The sequence below is a fragment of the Neofelis nebulosa genome, chromosome 2, assembly GCF_028018385.1.
Source record: "Neofelis nebulosa isolate mNeoNeb1 chromosome 2, mNeoNeb1.pri, whole genome shotgun sequence".
Taxonomy (NCBI): domain Eukaryota; kingdom Metazoa; phylum Chordata; class Mammalia; order Carnivora; family Felidae; genus Neofelis; species Neofelis nebulosa.
Window position 1 is genome coordinate 179,129,106 of NC_080783.1, and position 11,941 is coordinate 179,141,046.

The 11,941-nt window shown below is 49.4% G+C and overlaps 1 long non-coding RNA gene across 1 annotated transcript in view; it reads left to right on the forward strand.

The window, feature by feature from the left end:
• LOC131504709 (uncharacterized) overlaps nt 1–10,968 on the forward strand; it is a 24,146-nt gene extending 13,178 nt beyond the window's left edge. Inside the window, exon 3 of the long non-coding RNA XR_009258129.1 lies at nt 10,721–10,968. This is a non-coding gene — a long non-coding RNA (uncharacterized LOC131504709). The remainder of the gene's footprint in view (nt 1–10,720) is intronic.
• The last annotated feature ends 973 nt before the right edge of the window (nt 10,969–11,941 follow it).

The window sequence follows — 11,941 nt, forward strand, 5'->3', positions numbered from 1 at the left end:
ACATGAATTTGAAATGCTCCCAAAGAGCCTCAGGGAAGAATCAGACAGGGAGACAGTCAAGTCAAAAACCAGGTGGGGAACTCTGTGACCACATTAGGTGCTGCAGAATATGGGAAGGCCCAGAGCTTAGGGATGAATTTCAGAACTGCTGCCCCTGTTCTTGGGTCCAGAAGGATGTGGTGAGGTGGGGAAGGGCGTGGCAGGTGGAGGGAACTGAGTCAACCTGCCCTGGGGTGGGGGGGAGGGGAGGGGGGCAGTTGTCAGACTGCTTAGGGGTCGGGAACTGCAGTGAGGGCCAAGGAGCCAGGCCTGGGGCTGTGCTTTAAAGAAGAGAGTGGAGTGAGGTGATCCTGGGGAAATTGCAGCGGGGACGGAGAGGTTGGACAGGCAGCCCTGGCCTGGGGTGAAGGTTCTCAGTGCTTGCATGCTGGGGCAGTACAGAAGGCTCCACGGCCCCCCGCCCACCTGAAAGCTCCTTGAACACAAAGATCAGAAATGGCTTCAGACCCTCTGATTTCCCCATGGTTCTCGGGGCCTGTGGGGCATGGTGCTGAGCAGTGAGTCCGGAGGGTGGACCACGATGGGAAGTTCTAAAGTGCAGGAAAGACCCCCACCCCAGCCACCACCCTAGCTGTGCCCCGAGTCTCCAGCCCTCCTTCCTGGCACTGAGTGGTGGGGGTGGTATGTTTTTTGCCAAGGAGCTGCGACGTCCACAATGTAGTAAGGCAAGTCAACAGGAAAATAGGGTTTGTGTTACAGAATTTCACTCTGAGTAAATTTTGCTGAAATGCACACAGTTACAAACTGAAGGAAAGTCTGCCAAAATGCTTTAAAAGTTGCAGGAAATGATTCCCTGTAACGGTTATCCCTTTTAAAGCCCTTTGAAGTCTGCTGGACAAGGCCAGCCACCATGTAGGTGTTAAAATAAACACTAACTTGTTGATCACAAAATGGGCTAAAGGGTACTGATTATAAATTGGTAGCAGTTGAGGGTTAATGACCTTTCCCCCCCCCCCCCATATGTGGAAAAATAACCACTTAGAATAGAGACACCCTCTATCCAAATACACAGAATCCAGTCAGGTCTGGTACTATGTTACCACCACCCTCTGAAGTTAAGGTTTTGAAAATAAACACTTGAAAGTCTGCCCAGATTGTTGTAATCTTATTAATCTAACAAAGAGACTCAGCAACTGCCTCAACCAGGGGGAGCTGTGTTTACCATGTAATTTGCAAGTAGCTGATAAACACATCCCTGCCCCACTTGCAGGAAAAGTCTCATGCTCCCTGCAAGGAAGCAGTTGGCAGAAAAGCAGTAATAAAGGATTAGAGACTCCAAAAACCGTGGTTTAGGTCCTGGGTAAATGTTTGCTCATCTCCCCTATCCCCGGCCTCCCAGCCCCTGCCATCTTTCCAAGTTCCCAGGAATGGTGTGTGGTTTCTCCCGGTCTTGGCCCTCCTGGGGGTTCTGTCATGATGCTTCTGGCCCTTCCGGGCAGTCTACCAAGTTCTCCCTATGAGGGATATCTGCCCTGGGATCTTGCTGGTCAACTCTGAGGTCATTCTGGATTCTGTGGTGGATTTTTAGAGCTGTCTTCTCTCCCTAGTCCAAGGGAGTGGTATTTGACAACTCCGTGGAGTGTGGCTCCTCTAGGAGTTCTTGGTTGCAAACCTATAGGACGACCTCTGGCTAACTCAGCAGAAGAGGAATTTATTGCAAGAGCAGGGGCAGGAGTCAAGGAGGTTAGGCAGCCGGGGTTATGCCAAGTTACCACAGGGAGAGTCCGGCTGCCTCAGCACAGCGACCCAGCCATTGCTTCCTCATAGCTCCCAGCTCTGCAAATCATCTCCAAGTGTGGTCCCGCACCTCTGGATTTAAACCCTCAGGATTAGAACCCCAGGAGGGGGCGTGTGTTTAGCTGCCCCCCAGGCCCACCTTCTTGCCTCCTTTCTTGCAGAGTTAAGCCCTGCCTCCCACCGGGACCCACACAAGAGGGGATTTGGATGTTGGGCTGTCAAAAGATGAAAAATGTCCATTTCACTGCCCTCAATAATGATAGCTAACATTTACTGCACACTGTGCCACATACTTTAAAGGGATGAACTCATTCAGTCCTCACACTGAAGATAGGGCTTCATTTCACAGATGAGAAACTGAGGCACAAGAAACTGAATAACACGTTCAAGGTCAAACAGCTAAGAAGTGACAGAACTGTGAGTCAAGTCTCACCGGGGGGTTTAGACAGATGTCAGTTATTGTCTGTAGAGGTCCTGGAAGCTACATGTAAACCTTGCCAAAAATGAGTCTTTCACATATTATTAGCTAGCCTCCCCCGGTTCCTGCCTCTAACCTCCTCTCCTTCTTTCTGCCCCATTTTCCTTTACTTCCAGGCCCACCGACTCCCTCACCCAACCCATGTCCATTGTCCATCCAGGCTCTTGCCCCCACCCTCTCACCCACGGCTGTCTGTGCAGTGCCCCTCCTGGCTCAGAAGTGTACGTGGCCCAAATCCGAAATACAGGATACAAAATGCCATGATTAATTCTATGTGAGAAATTCCTCCTCTATGTTTTAAAAACTATCCTTATGAGGGTCTGTTCCAGGATCTGAATCATGAACAGCAAAGAGCACATTAACATTCATAAATCTAATATTTCTATGTTTTTTAAAAACTGTCTTATCAATCAGTGATTATAGCATGGATAGCAACACAATTTGACATACAGGGATTTCTATTACTTTTTTTAAATCGATATGTTTGGAATCTGGTACATGGTGGTCCCCTAATCAATATCAGCTGCATCAAGGAAAGAACCAGAGGCCTGTCACTCTGGCAATGACAGCCTTTACTGAAAGATTGACTTTTTTGTGTGTGTGAGCATGTTACAAACAAAGCTTCATCTTCAGTCTTAAAGTATCCTAATTTTTTAGTCCTTTATTTATTTCCCTATTTCTTACCTCCTTGTAGATTACTGATTACCTCCACTTGCACTCTTGGAAAGGGCTTTTTTTTTCTAAGAAATAATTTTGTCCCCCCCCACACACACACACACACAGCATGAGAGAATTCCTCGTATTCCACGCCATTACTGAAATCTAAACACGGTGATTTAGAATCTATCAGGCAGGAACGTGTGTGTGAGTTTGTCTTCTTCTGCATAGCCCCCTGTCCCACTGTGATTTCTCAGCAAGACATGATAATTATCCATAATTGTAGTGGGCATGATAGATAAAGACTGAACATTAAATCCATCCTTCTAAAAACAAAATATATGCAGTGCACTATGTCTTTTGCAGTCCCAAGTTGTCGTTAAAAGATACCTGACAAACTCCTTAAACTGAACTCTGGGTAAAGTTTCTAAAATAACAATGGGCCAATACTTTAAAAATAAATGTGTTTTGAATAAAAAAGTAACTTAGGATTTAAGACTCCAGGAGTGGGGCGCCTGGCTGGCTCAGTCGGTAGGGTGTGCAACTCTTGATCTCAGGATTGTGGGTTCGAACCCCATGTTGGGTGTAGAGGTTACTTAAAAATAAAATCTTTTATTTTTATTTTTATTTTTATTTTTTAACATTTATTTATTTTTGAGACCGAGAGAGACAGAGCATGAACGGGGGAGGGGCAGAGAGAGAGGGAGACACAGAGCCGGAAGCAGGCTCCAGGCTCTGAGCCATCAGCCCAGAGCCCGACGCGGGGCTCAAACTCACGGTCCATGAGATCGTGACCTGAGCTGAAGTCGGACGCTTCACCGACTGAGCCACCCAGGCGCCCCAAAAATAAAATCTTTTAAAAAAGAGAGAGAGAGAGACTCCAGGAGTGATACAAAAAGGAAGGGAAAGGCCTCAGGACGCCTTTTCCTAAATCAGAATGATTGAATTTGTTTCCACCAGCTTGATCCTTTCCTGAAGGCGGCAAACCAGAGTGCATCCAGTCACCCTCAAACATCTCATCAATCTCCCGCCACAAAAATGAATCAACGTCACATCCAGACTCTTATCCTACTTCCCCTCAGCCAGAGCACCTGCCAGGCTGCGTTAGAGATGAGCGCTGCCAGCACAGATGGAGGTCCACGCATCCGGTGCTGGGGGGCCCGGCGGGAGGAAAGGAGGAGCCCCCGCAGCTAAACGCTGCCTCTCCTCCTAGACGTGTCGGGCTCACACTCCCTCGGGCATAGATCTGTCACACGCCGTTGTCAGCAGCAGAGCTGCTGGGCAGATGTGTGCGTGGTCGGACAGCTGAGATGCCTCCACGGTGGGGTGGCTGCCAGGCCATGTTTGGCGGGGGTGGGGGGTGCTGGTCTGTCAGCAGCTGCAAAGGCAGACCTTGCTGCTGCTCGCTTGGGCTTGCCTCTCCCAAGGGTCTCAACCCCATAAAAGCAATTTCCTTAAAAATTGCTCTAAGGTTGCTGCTCACACTGTAAGTTCCCGGAGGGTAGCCACCCGGCCCGTCAGGGTAAATTGTGGCTCGCAGCGCATCCCCTGAAACCTCAGTGGCCCAGAAGCAGCGATCCGTTTTCTGCCTGGACAGGCCGATGAGACTCTCCTGAGGTCCCTGGGCCTCCTCGTGGGACGGACGGAGCTGGAGGCAGATTCTAACACAGCCACCAGGGCAAGGTCCCTAACCGATCTGAGCTGCACAGTAGGGATAATAATACCCACCTGCAAGGGTTGTCGTGAGGCTCACAAGTGCACACGCACAGCACGGGGCATGGAACCTGACACGCTCAAGGTGTCCTGTTTACTGGACTTGTTTATGGTCAAGATCTTTACGACGGCCACCCATGTGCCATTTAAGAGATTGCACTGAGTCAGAAACATCCCGCCTGGCGATGAGCCAGGAGGGACTCCCAAGGGCAGGAGACATCTCCTTTCACTGAGCTTTCTAGCGGTATTTAGACCCCCCACCTAGGCCCTGGGATGAGGGCCTAAATTCCTCCTGGGTTTCCTTAGCTTGGTCTGGTCTGTGAGAGGGCTTGCAAACTACCCTATAAGTGCTTCTCTCTAAATAAACAAACAAACAGAGAGAGAGAAGAGAGAGAGAGAGAAAATCCAGGCACGCTCCACGCTGTCAGTGCAGAACCCAACACGGGGCTCAATTTCACAAACCATGAGATCACGACCTGAGCCAAAACCAAGAGTCAGATGCTTAGCCGACTGAGCCACCCAGCCGTGCCTATAAGTGCTTCTCTTCAAAGCACTTTCCTCTCCTTTTGCGGGCGTTCTTTCTTAGTTGACATTAATGACTTCAAAGAGCCAGAAGGGACCACAGGGACCATCTGGATCCCAGATGGGGTAACTGAGGACTGTGGCAGAGCTGTGGGTGATATCCCAGGACTCCCCGTCCAGTGCTCCTTCTATTCCCCATGCTGCCCTGGGCATGCGTGTCCTGAAGTGTGGTTGCCAGGGAAACACTGTTCAGATGTGCTGCTTCTGGTGCCCTGGCAATGCAGCCTGCCTTGTGCAGGAGGGAAGGTGGGCAGCAAATGCTGCGCTTAAAGCAGCTGTTTTGGGGTCTGGCCACTATTGACTGGGGGAGCCTCCTAGAAGGCCGAACACGGGTCGTCCTGGCACCGCTGTCTGGAGACTCACGTGACCTTTTCCCGTGGCTTTCTTCAGATCCTGTGAAGTTTATGCCCTGTGAGTGCACTCCTCTCCTTGCCAGGCCCAGACACTACCACATACCTCTGCCCCAGTCCTTCCCCCACCTTCTGGCAAACCCGCCCCAAGGACAATCCTGCAGTTGCCCTTCTCTGTGCCTACCCAGGCTACTGAGCGCTGCTGGGTTCTCAGCACTGCTGGGCTGTTCCCAACTGTCCTTCTCCCTGTCCCAGCCAACCTGCAACTCAGCCCCTTGCCCCTCTCCTGAGCCCCCTCCCCCATCCTCTGGCTCCAGGTCTCTCTCAGTGGAATCTCAGCCTCCATGTTCTCTAAGCTGCTGGCACCACCAACCCCCACACCCCTTCTCCTTGTACCCAGGAGTCGTCCTTGATTTCCCTCTCCCTTCCCTCAGGCTCTTCCCGACAGGTACCTCCTCTCACTTCCCATGGCAACTGTCACCTCTGGCCTGGATTCCTACCCTAGCCTCCATGGGCAGCCTGGCCCCCTCACTCAGAATGGAACCCGAATGGGTTAGCTGTCCAAGTCAGATTCCCTCCCCATCCATGACCCCCAGGGCTCCCCTGGCCCCCTGGGTAGGGTCTACCCCTGACTTTGGCAACACTTTCACGGCCCTCTGTGATTTGATGTCCGCCAACCACTCTAGCCAGGGTCCTTCCACTCTACCCTTCCTACTTCCTGGGGCCTCCTCATGCAAACCCCCTGCCTGGCGGCCCCACCTCCCCTCCCAGCCCCCCTCTCAGCTGACTGATTCCTTGCCATCCTTCCAGACCCAGATCCTTTGCATCACCGCCTCCTGGGGCAATCCCCAGCCTCTGGGGTTAACATCACAGTCCCCGATCACCCCTCTGTCCAGCCTGGATCACAGGCCGCTGCCGTCTGTTTGTACATCTACCTCCCATGAAGCTGGAGTGTCCTTCCCAGTCAGGGGCCACGCTCCATTGGCCTGTGGGCCCCCCAGCCTGGCACAAGGTGGGTGGTCAGCGACTGACCTGTGATGGAGCTCAGGCAGGAATGTGAATATGCAAAGCCCACGCCTCTGATCTGGCCAGACTGAATAACATATCCTGTTCATATTAGGGCCTGGTAGAGCGTCTGCACACAGTAGACATTTAGAAGTGGAAGTTAGTACCCCAGTGGGCTTTTTAATACACATCTATTAAATATAATAGGCCCGAATCCACTAGGTTACACAATTATGTTAGCCAACTCTGTCGCCGAACCAATGTCCTCAATGGTTTACAAAAGGGGGGAAGATTTGGTTAAAATGGTAATTAGATTCACTCCCAGCTCACAGATTAGCTGATGCTGAGATTCTCTGATTCTACAATTTCATGAACTACCATACGAAGCCTGAGGCTCTACTATGGTTTTTAAGGGAAAATGCCTCCCAAACTCAATTCTACTGAAGGGCAAAAGATTAGCGTTGGAAGGCCAAGTCAGTCGGCAAGCCCTTACCTGCAAATATTTCCATCCACGTGAGAAGGTGACTTTCCTTCTGAAGGGTTCAGAGGCAGTAATGCTCCAAACAGCCACTTTGTGAATCTCAACAATGTTCAACATTCCAGCAATCGCCGTGAATGGCTGGCGGGAGCTTGTGTCTGCAAAATGCAGCCTTCTGGATGAAATTTGCAGAGAAATAGAGGCTTTAGACATTACAGTGTTTTCAAATATCATTATTACTGTTCTATAAATACCCCTCGCCCACTGCATATCAGGTGCCACATGGGAAATGTTGGGTTCGGTTGGAGATTTTCTTAAAAGACACGTAACAGCGCCGTATGCCAGTCATCTTGGATAATACTTATGTACATGCTGCAGAAGCAAAGATCAGCTGTGTCAATATGTATAGAAAAATGCCACAAAAGAGAGTCTGTGGGGTGTGTATTATCTGCACTTACGATCAAAAGCATTTGCCTAATTTGTTTGCTGCTTTAAGAGCTATTCCACCCATCAACTACAGAGGGGTCGGAGGAGTGAGGAATTAGTACAACAGTAATCAGGGGGAAATTATCGGGGATCCCTGGGGTCTCCGACCACCAGTAGTTCAGAGCCTGTACAGCTAAAACGAGCAGTTCCAGAGCTGTGAAGAGCCATTAACCCTTCCGTCTGCTTCTAACTACTGGGATTCTAACTTGGTCCATTCCTCTTCAATTGTCCTTGCCAGCATACCAAAGGGGGAATTGCTTGGAGGAAAACAAAGTTTTTGCATAGAAGACATGCTTGAGGAACAACTATTCCCAGTAATACGATTCCAAGTGCAAATTTGCACATGAGCACCGTACAAATAACCAGTCAGCTATTTTAGTAGGTGGGTGCTATGGACTGAATTGTGCCCTCCCCCTTCATATGTTGGAGATCTAACCCCCAATGTGATGGAATTCGGAGATGGGGCCTCTGGGATGTAATTAGGTTTAGATGAGGCCGTGAGGGTGGGGCCCCATGATGGGATTAGTGCCCTTGTAAGAAGGCATAGTGGAGAGCTTGCTTCCTCTCTGTGCCACGTGAGACAGAGTTGAAGGTGTCTACAAGTCTGGAAGAGTGTTCTCGCCAGAACTGTACCCATCTTGGACTTCCAGCCTCCTCAGAGCTGTGAGAAAATAAAGATCTGTTGTTTACGCCACCCAGTCTACGGTATTTTGTTATGGTGGCCCAAACGGACTACTGCACTGGGGTTCTCACACTCCGAGCTTTCGTCTTAAACAGCAATGAGATCAAAATTCGGGATTACATTAAGCAAAGAGATACACGCAAGCGGCCACGTAGGCATCGGGTGTGTTGCCTTTGACAGGCCGTTGAGGGTGGGTGTTGCCGGCTCCTATTCTCTTGTTAGAGCCGGTTATTGACCGAAAGGACCTGTGACTGTCTGTTAGGGAATCAGTCTCAAGCTAAAAATATGACATCGTTTAATCATTTGGAGAACAGAACAGGACTACTCAACACCCTAATGCCAGGAAATGGTTCGAAATCGAGATGCACTATTGCAGACCCCAGGCGGGCGGAGGGCGGGGAGAGGGAACAAGTTCGTTTATTGTGAATTGCATTTCTCTTTACTTCACAGTTTCATTTTTAATTGCAAAGTGTCTGGTTGAGCAGTTATTACAGGAATTCATTTTTGTAATAAAAGCCCTTTGTTAAAGTGCAGTTTTAGTAACAGTGACATGAACTGGATTTTGCTGTAATAAATAAGATGCTGAAGTGCTTTTAAAATTGGGAAAAAAAACGTCTGCAGCCCATCCCAAATCTTAATACGACTGTTAGGCAGAAAAAAGAGTGACCTAATTGTATTATCTGAGAATTCATGGGTGCTTTGTTGAGCATGCTGCGGGCTTGCCTGGCTGCAGGAGCCTGGTGTTCTGGATTTGATTCGCCCTAAAATAGCTGTGTGACCTGGGGCAAGTCCCTTCCCCTCTCTGGGCCTTGGCTTCCTCATCTGTCCAAAAGAAAACAAAAATAACAACAGGAGCCTGGATCTTTCTGCTCTGACATTCTTCTCAGGAATAGGAGTCCACTCAACAGCAGGCAGCTCTGAAAGATGAATTCCCAGACCTGGCAGAAAATGAAAGGTTAGGGACAGAACTGAAACATAAAAAATGGTTACTCAGGCATGGAAACCCCCGTTGTCACCATCGTTATCTAGTCCTCTGTGATGCACAGCTCCAGGCTTCACTTCATGTTGGATGCTGGTGGTGGGGGAGGGGAAGTGTCCAAAGGCACGTGTGGGCAGCTCCAGGTCGTGGGAGAAAGGACCCAGGCCAAGTTCTACAGGGAAGCCGGCTCAAGAGTGGCTTGGGGAAGCAGGCGGTTGAGAGGTGTGCCTGGGGCTGGTTACTTGGGCACTAGGTGAGGACTCTGTGCTCCTGGGAGGGCTGGGCAGGTGTCAGGCAGAGCCCACAGCACAAAGCGCTGACTCCTCCACCCCAACCTGAGCCAGCTCACGGCAGTCATGGAGGCCGGCCTCAAGAAGCCACTGGAAAAGCTTCTGCAGCCCGGCCCATCCGGCGGGGCTGGTGAATGCTGGGGTTGATGCATGTTAGTTTGCTCCGGCTGCCATTGCCAAGTACCACAGGCTGGGTGCTCAAACCACAGAAATGTATTTTCTCACACCTCTGAGGAAGTCCAAGATCAAAGTGGTGATGGGGTTCCTTTCTTCCGAGGCTCCTGTCCTGGGCTTGTAGATGGTCATTTTCTCCTCCTGTCTTCACATGGTCTTCCCTCTGTCTGTGTCCAAATATCCTCTCATGAGGAGGATTAGGGCTCACACTAATCACTTCATTTTAATTCAATCACTTCATTAAAGACCTTATCTCCAATACAGGCGCAGTCTGAGGTATACTGGTGGGTTCGGGCTTCGACGAATGAACTTTGAGCGGACCCAATTCAGCCCCTAACAGGAATCTTTACTTTTATAGGTACCCTGTATTCGTTTCCTAGGGCCGCCCTAACAAATTACCACAGACTGAGTGGCTTAAAAGACCCACGATTTGTTTCCTCACTGTTCTAGAGGCTAGAAGTTTGAAATTGAGGTGTTGGCAAGGCCCTATTGTCTCCAAAGGCTCTAGGAGAGGCTCGCTCTTTACTTTTCCCCGCTCTAGTGTTCTGTGGCCTTCGTCAGCGGCAGGTCTCGTGTAGAAGCATCACTCCCCTCTCTGCCTGCACTTGACATAGCACTCTCCTCTCTAGGTGTGTCTGTAGCTAAACTTCCCCTTTCCTTATAAGCTGCGTCCTGATCCAGTATGACCACCCTTAACTTGATTATACCTGCAAGACTCTATTTCCAAATTAGGTCACATTCACAGGTAGTGGGAGTTAGACCTTGAACCTATCTTTTTGGGGGACAAAATTCAACCCACAGCAGACCTCTTCTCCTTATGCCCCTGCCCTTCTGATCTCAGAGCGACTTGGGTGTCATTATTTTGCAGAAAGCTTCAGAAAAGGGTGCTGACTGGCTTCCCTTATTGAATACTTTTTGAAATGACTAACGTCTTTCTCTTTCCCTGGTCCCTTTCCTCTCCCTCCCTTTGTCTCTTTTCTTTTTTTCTCCCCCTTCCCCCCACTCTTGTTCTGCCCTGTTTTTGTCTCTGTTCTGCCTTTCTCTCCCAGGTCCCCCACTCTCCTCGTGGCACCTTGCTTAGGTATCTGCCCAGAGGACACCACCTTTTTCTCAGACATGATGACCAGGAAGAATGTTTCTCAGTTGTTATAAAAAGCCTGAGTCTCTGCTTTGTTCCGGTGACCACATGAAGGCTTTCTTCCCAGCTTGTCAGGGATCGAGGCTGCTTTTTTCAAGTATTTTATAATAATTATTTGGCTTTTCACCCTTCTACATTCTCTCTGGAATTAATAAACTTACCAAAAAAAAAAAAAAAAGACTGGTTTTTTTTCCCCTTCTTCTAAGGAAGCCCCAAACTGAGACGGGTCAGTTAATTCAGCATAAGTTCACCCTGTGCTCAGTGGAAGAAACCTGTTGCTGGTCCCTCCATGGGACCACCATAGGAGGCCACCGTGCACTGCGTGTGGGGTTTGCACATAGACACAGGGTCATGACATCACAGCTTTTTCTAAATTTTCCTTCTTCACGCCCTGAAGCTTCTAAATCAGGTTTTTTTTTTTTTTTTTTTTTTTTTTTTCTGGGCTGTTCCTGCCTGGTTGTTCTATTCTGGATCCAAATCTTGGTTCTTTGCTCTCACCACAGATACAGATGCTTATGTCCTAAGGGAACTATTAGCAAACCAAATCTAGCCGGGTATTAGAAATAGGCCATGATCAAGTAGGGTTTATCACAGGAATTCAAAGAAGATTCCAAGAAATGAACCCTTGATGCACACCACACCATGGATGAATCTCAAAATCATTATTCTGAGTGAAAAAAGCCAGACCAAACAAGGGTGCATATAAAAACCCTGGAAAGTGCAGATTGATTTATAGTGACAGGAAGCAGCCCCATGGCTGCCTGGAGGAAGGGGGTACTGGGGAGGGGTCAGGAGGAAGTGATTCTAAAGGGACAGGAAATTTGGGGAGCGATAGGTATGTTCTCTCTAGATGCTAAGAGATGGTGCCGCCGAAGGTATGTATATGACAAAACATCAAAGCGCACCCAAAAAAGATCAAAGAACGTTCCACGTTTAAGAACTCTATGAATGCAGTCAAGTGTACAAGATTTGGTGCAAGGGGCACAACTTGGCCAGGGGCCCACAGCGAGAACAAGCTGGGACTTGCCCATAACTCCCTAACAACTGTGAGTCCCTGCTTAGACCCCGAGAGACTCTTGCTGAGGGCACAGCTGGCCAGAGCCAGGGATCCAGGTCTCTCTGTCTCTCCGGT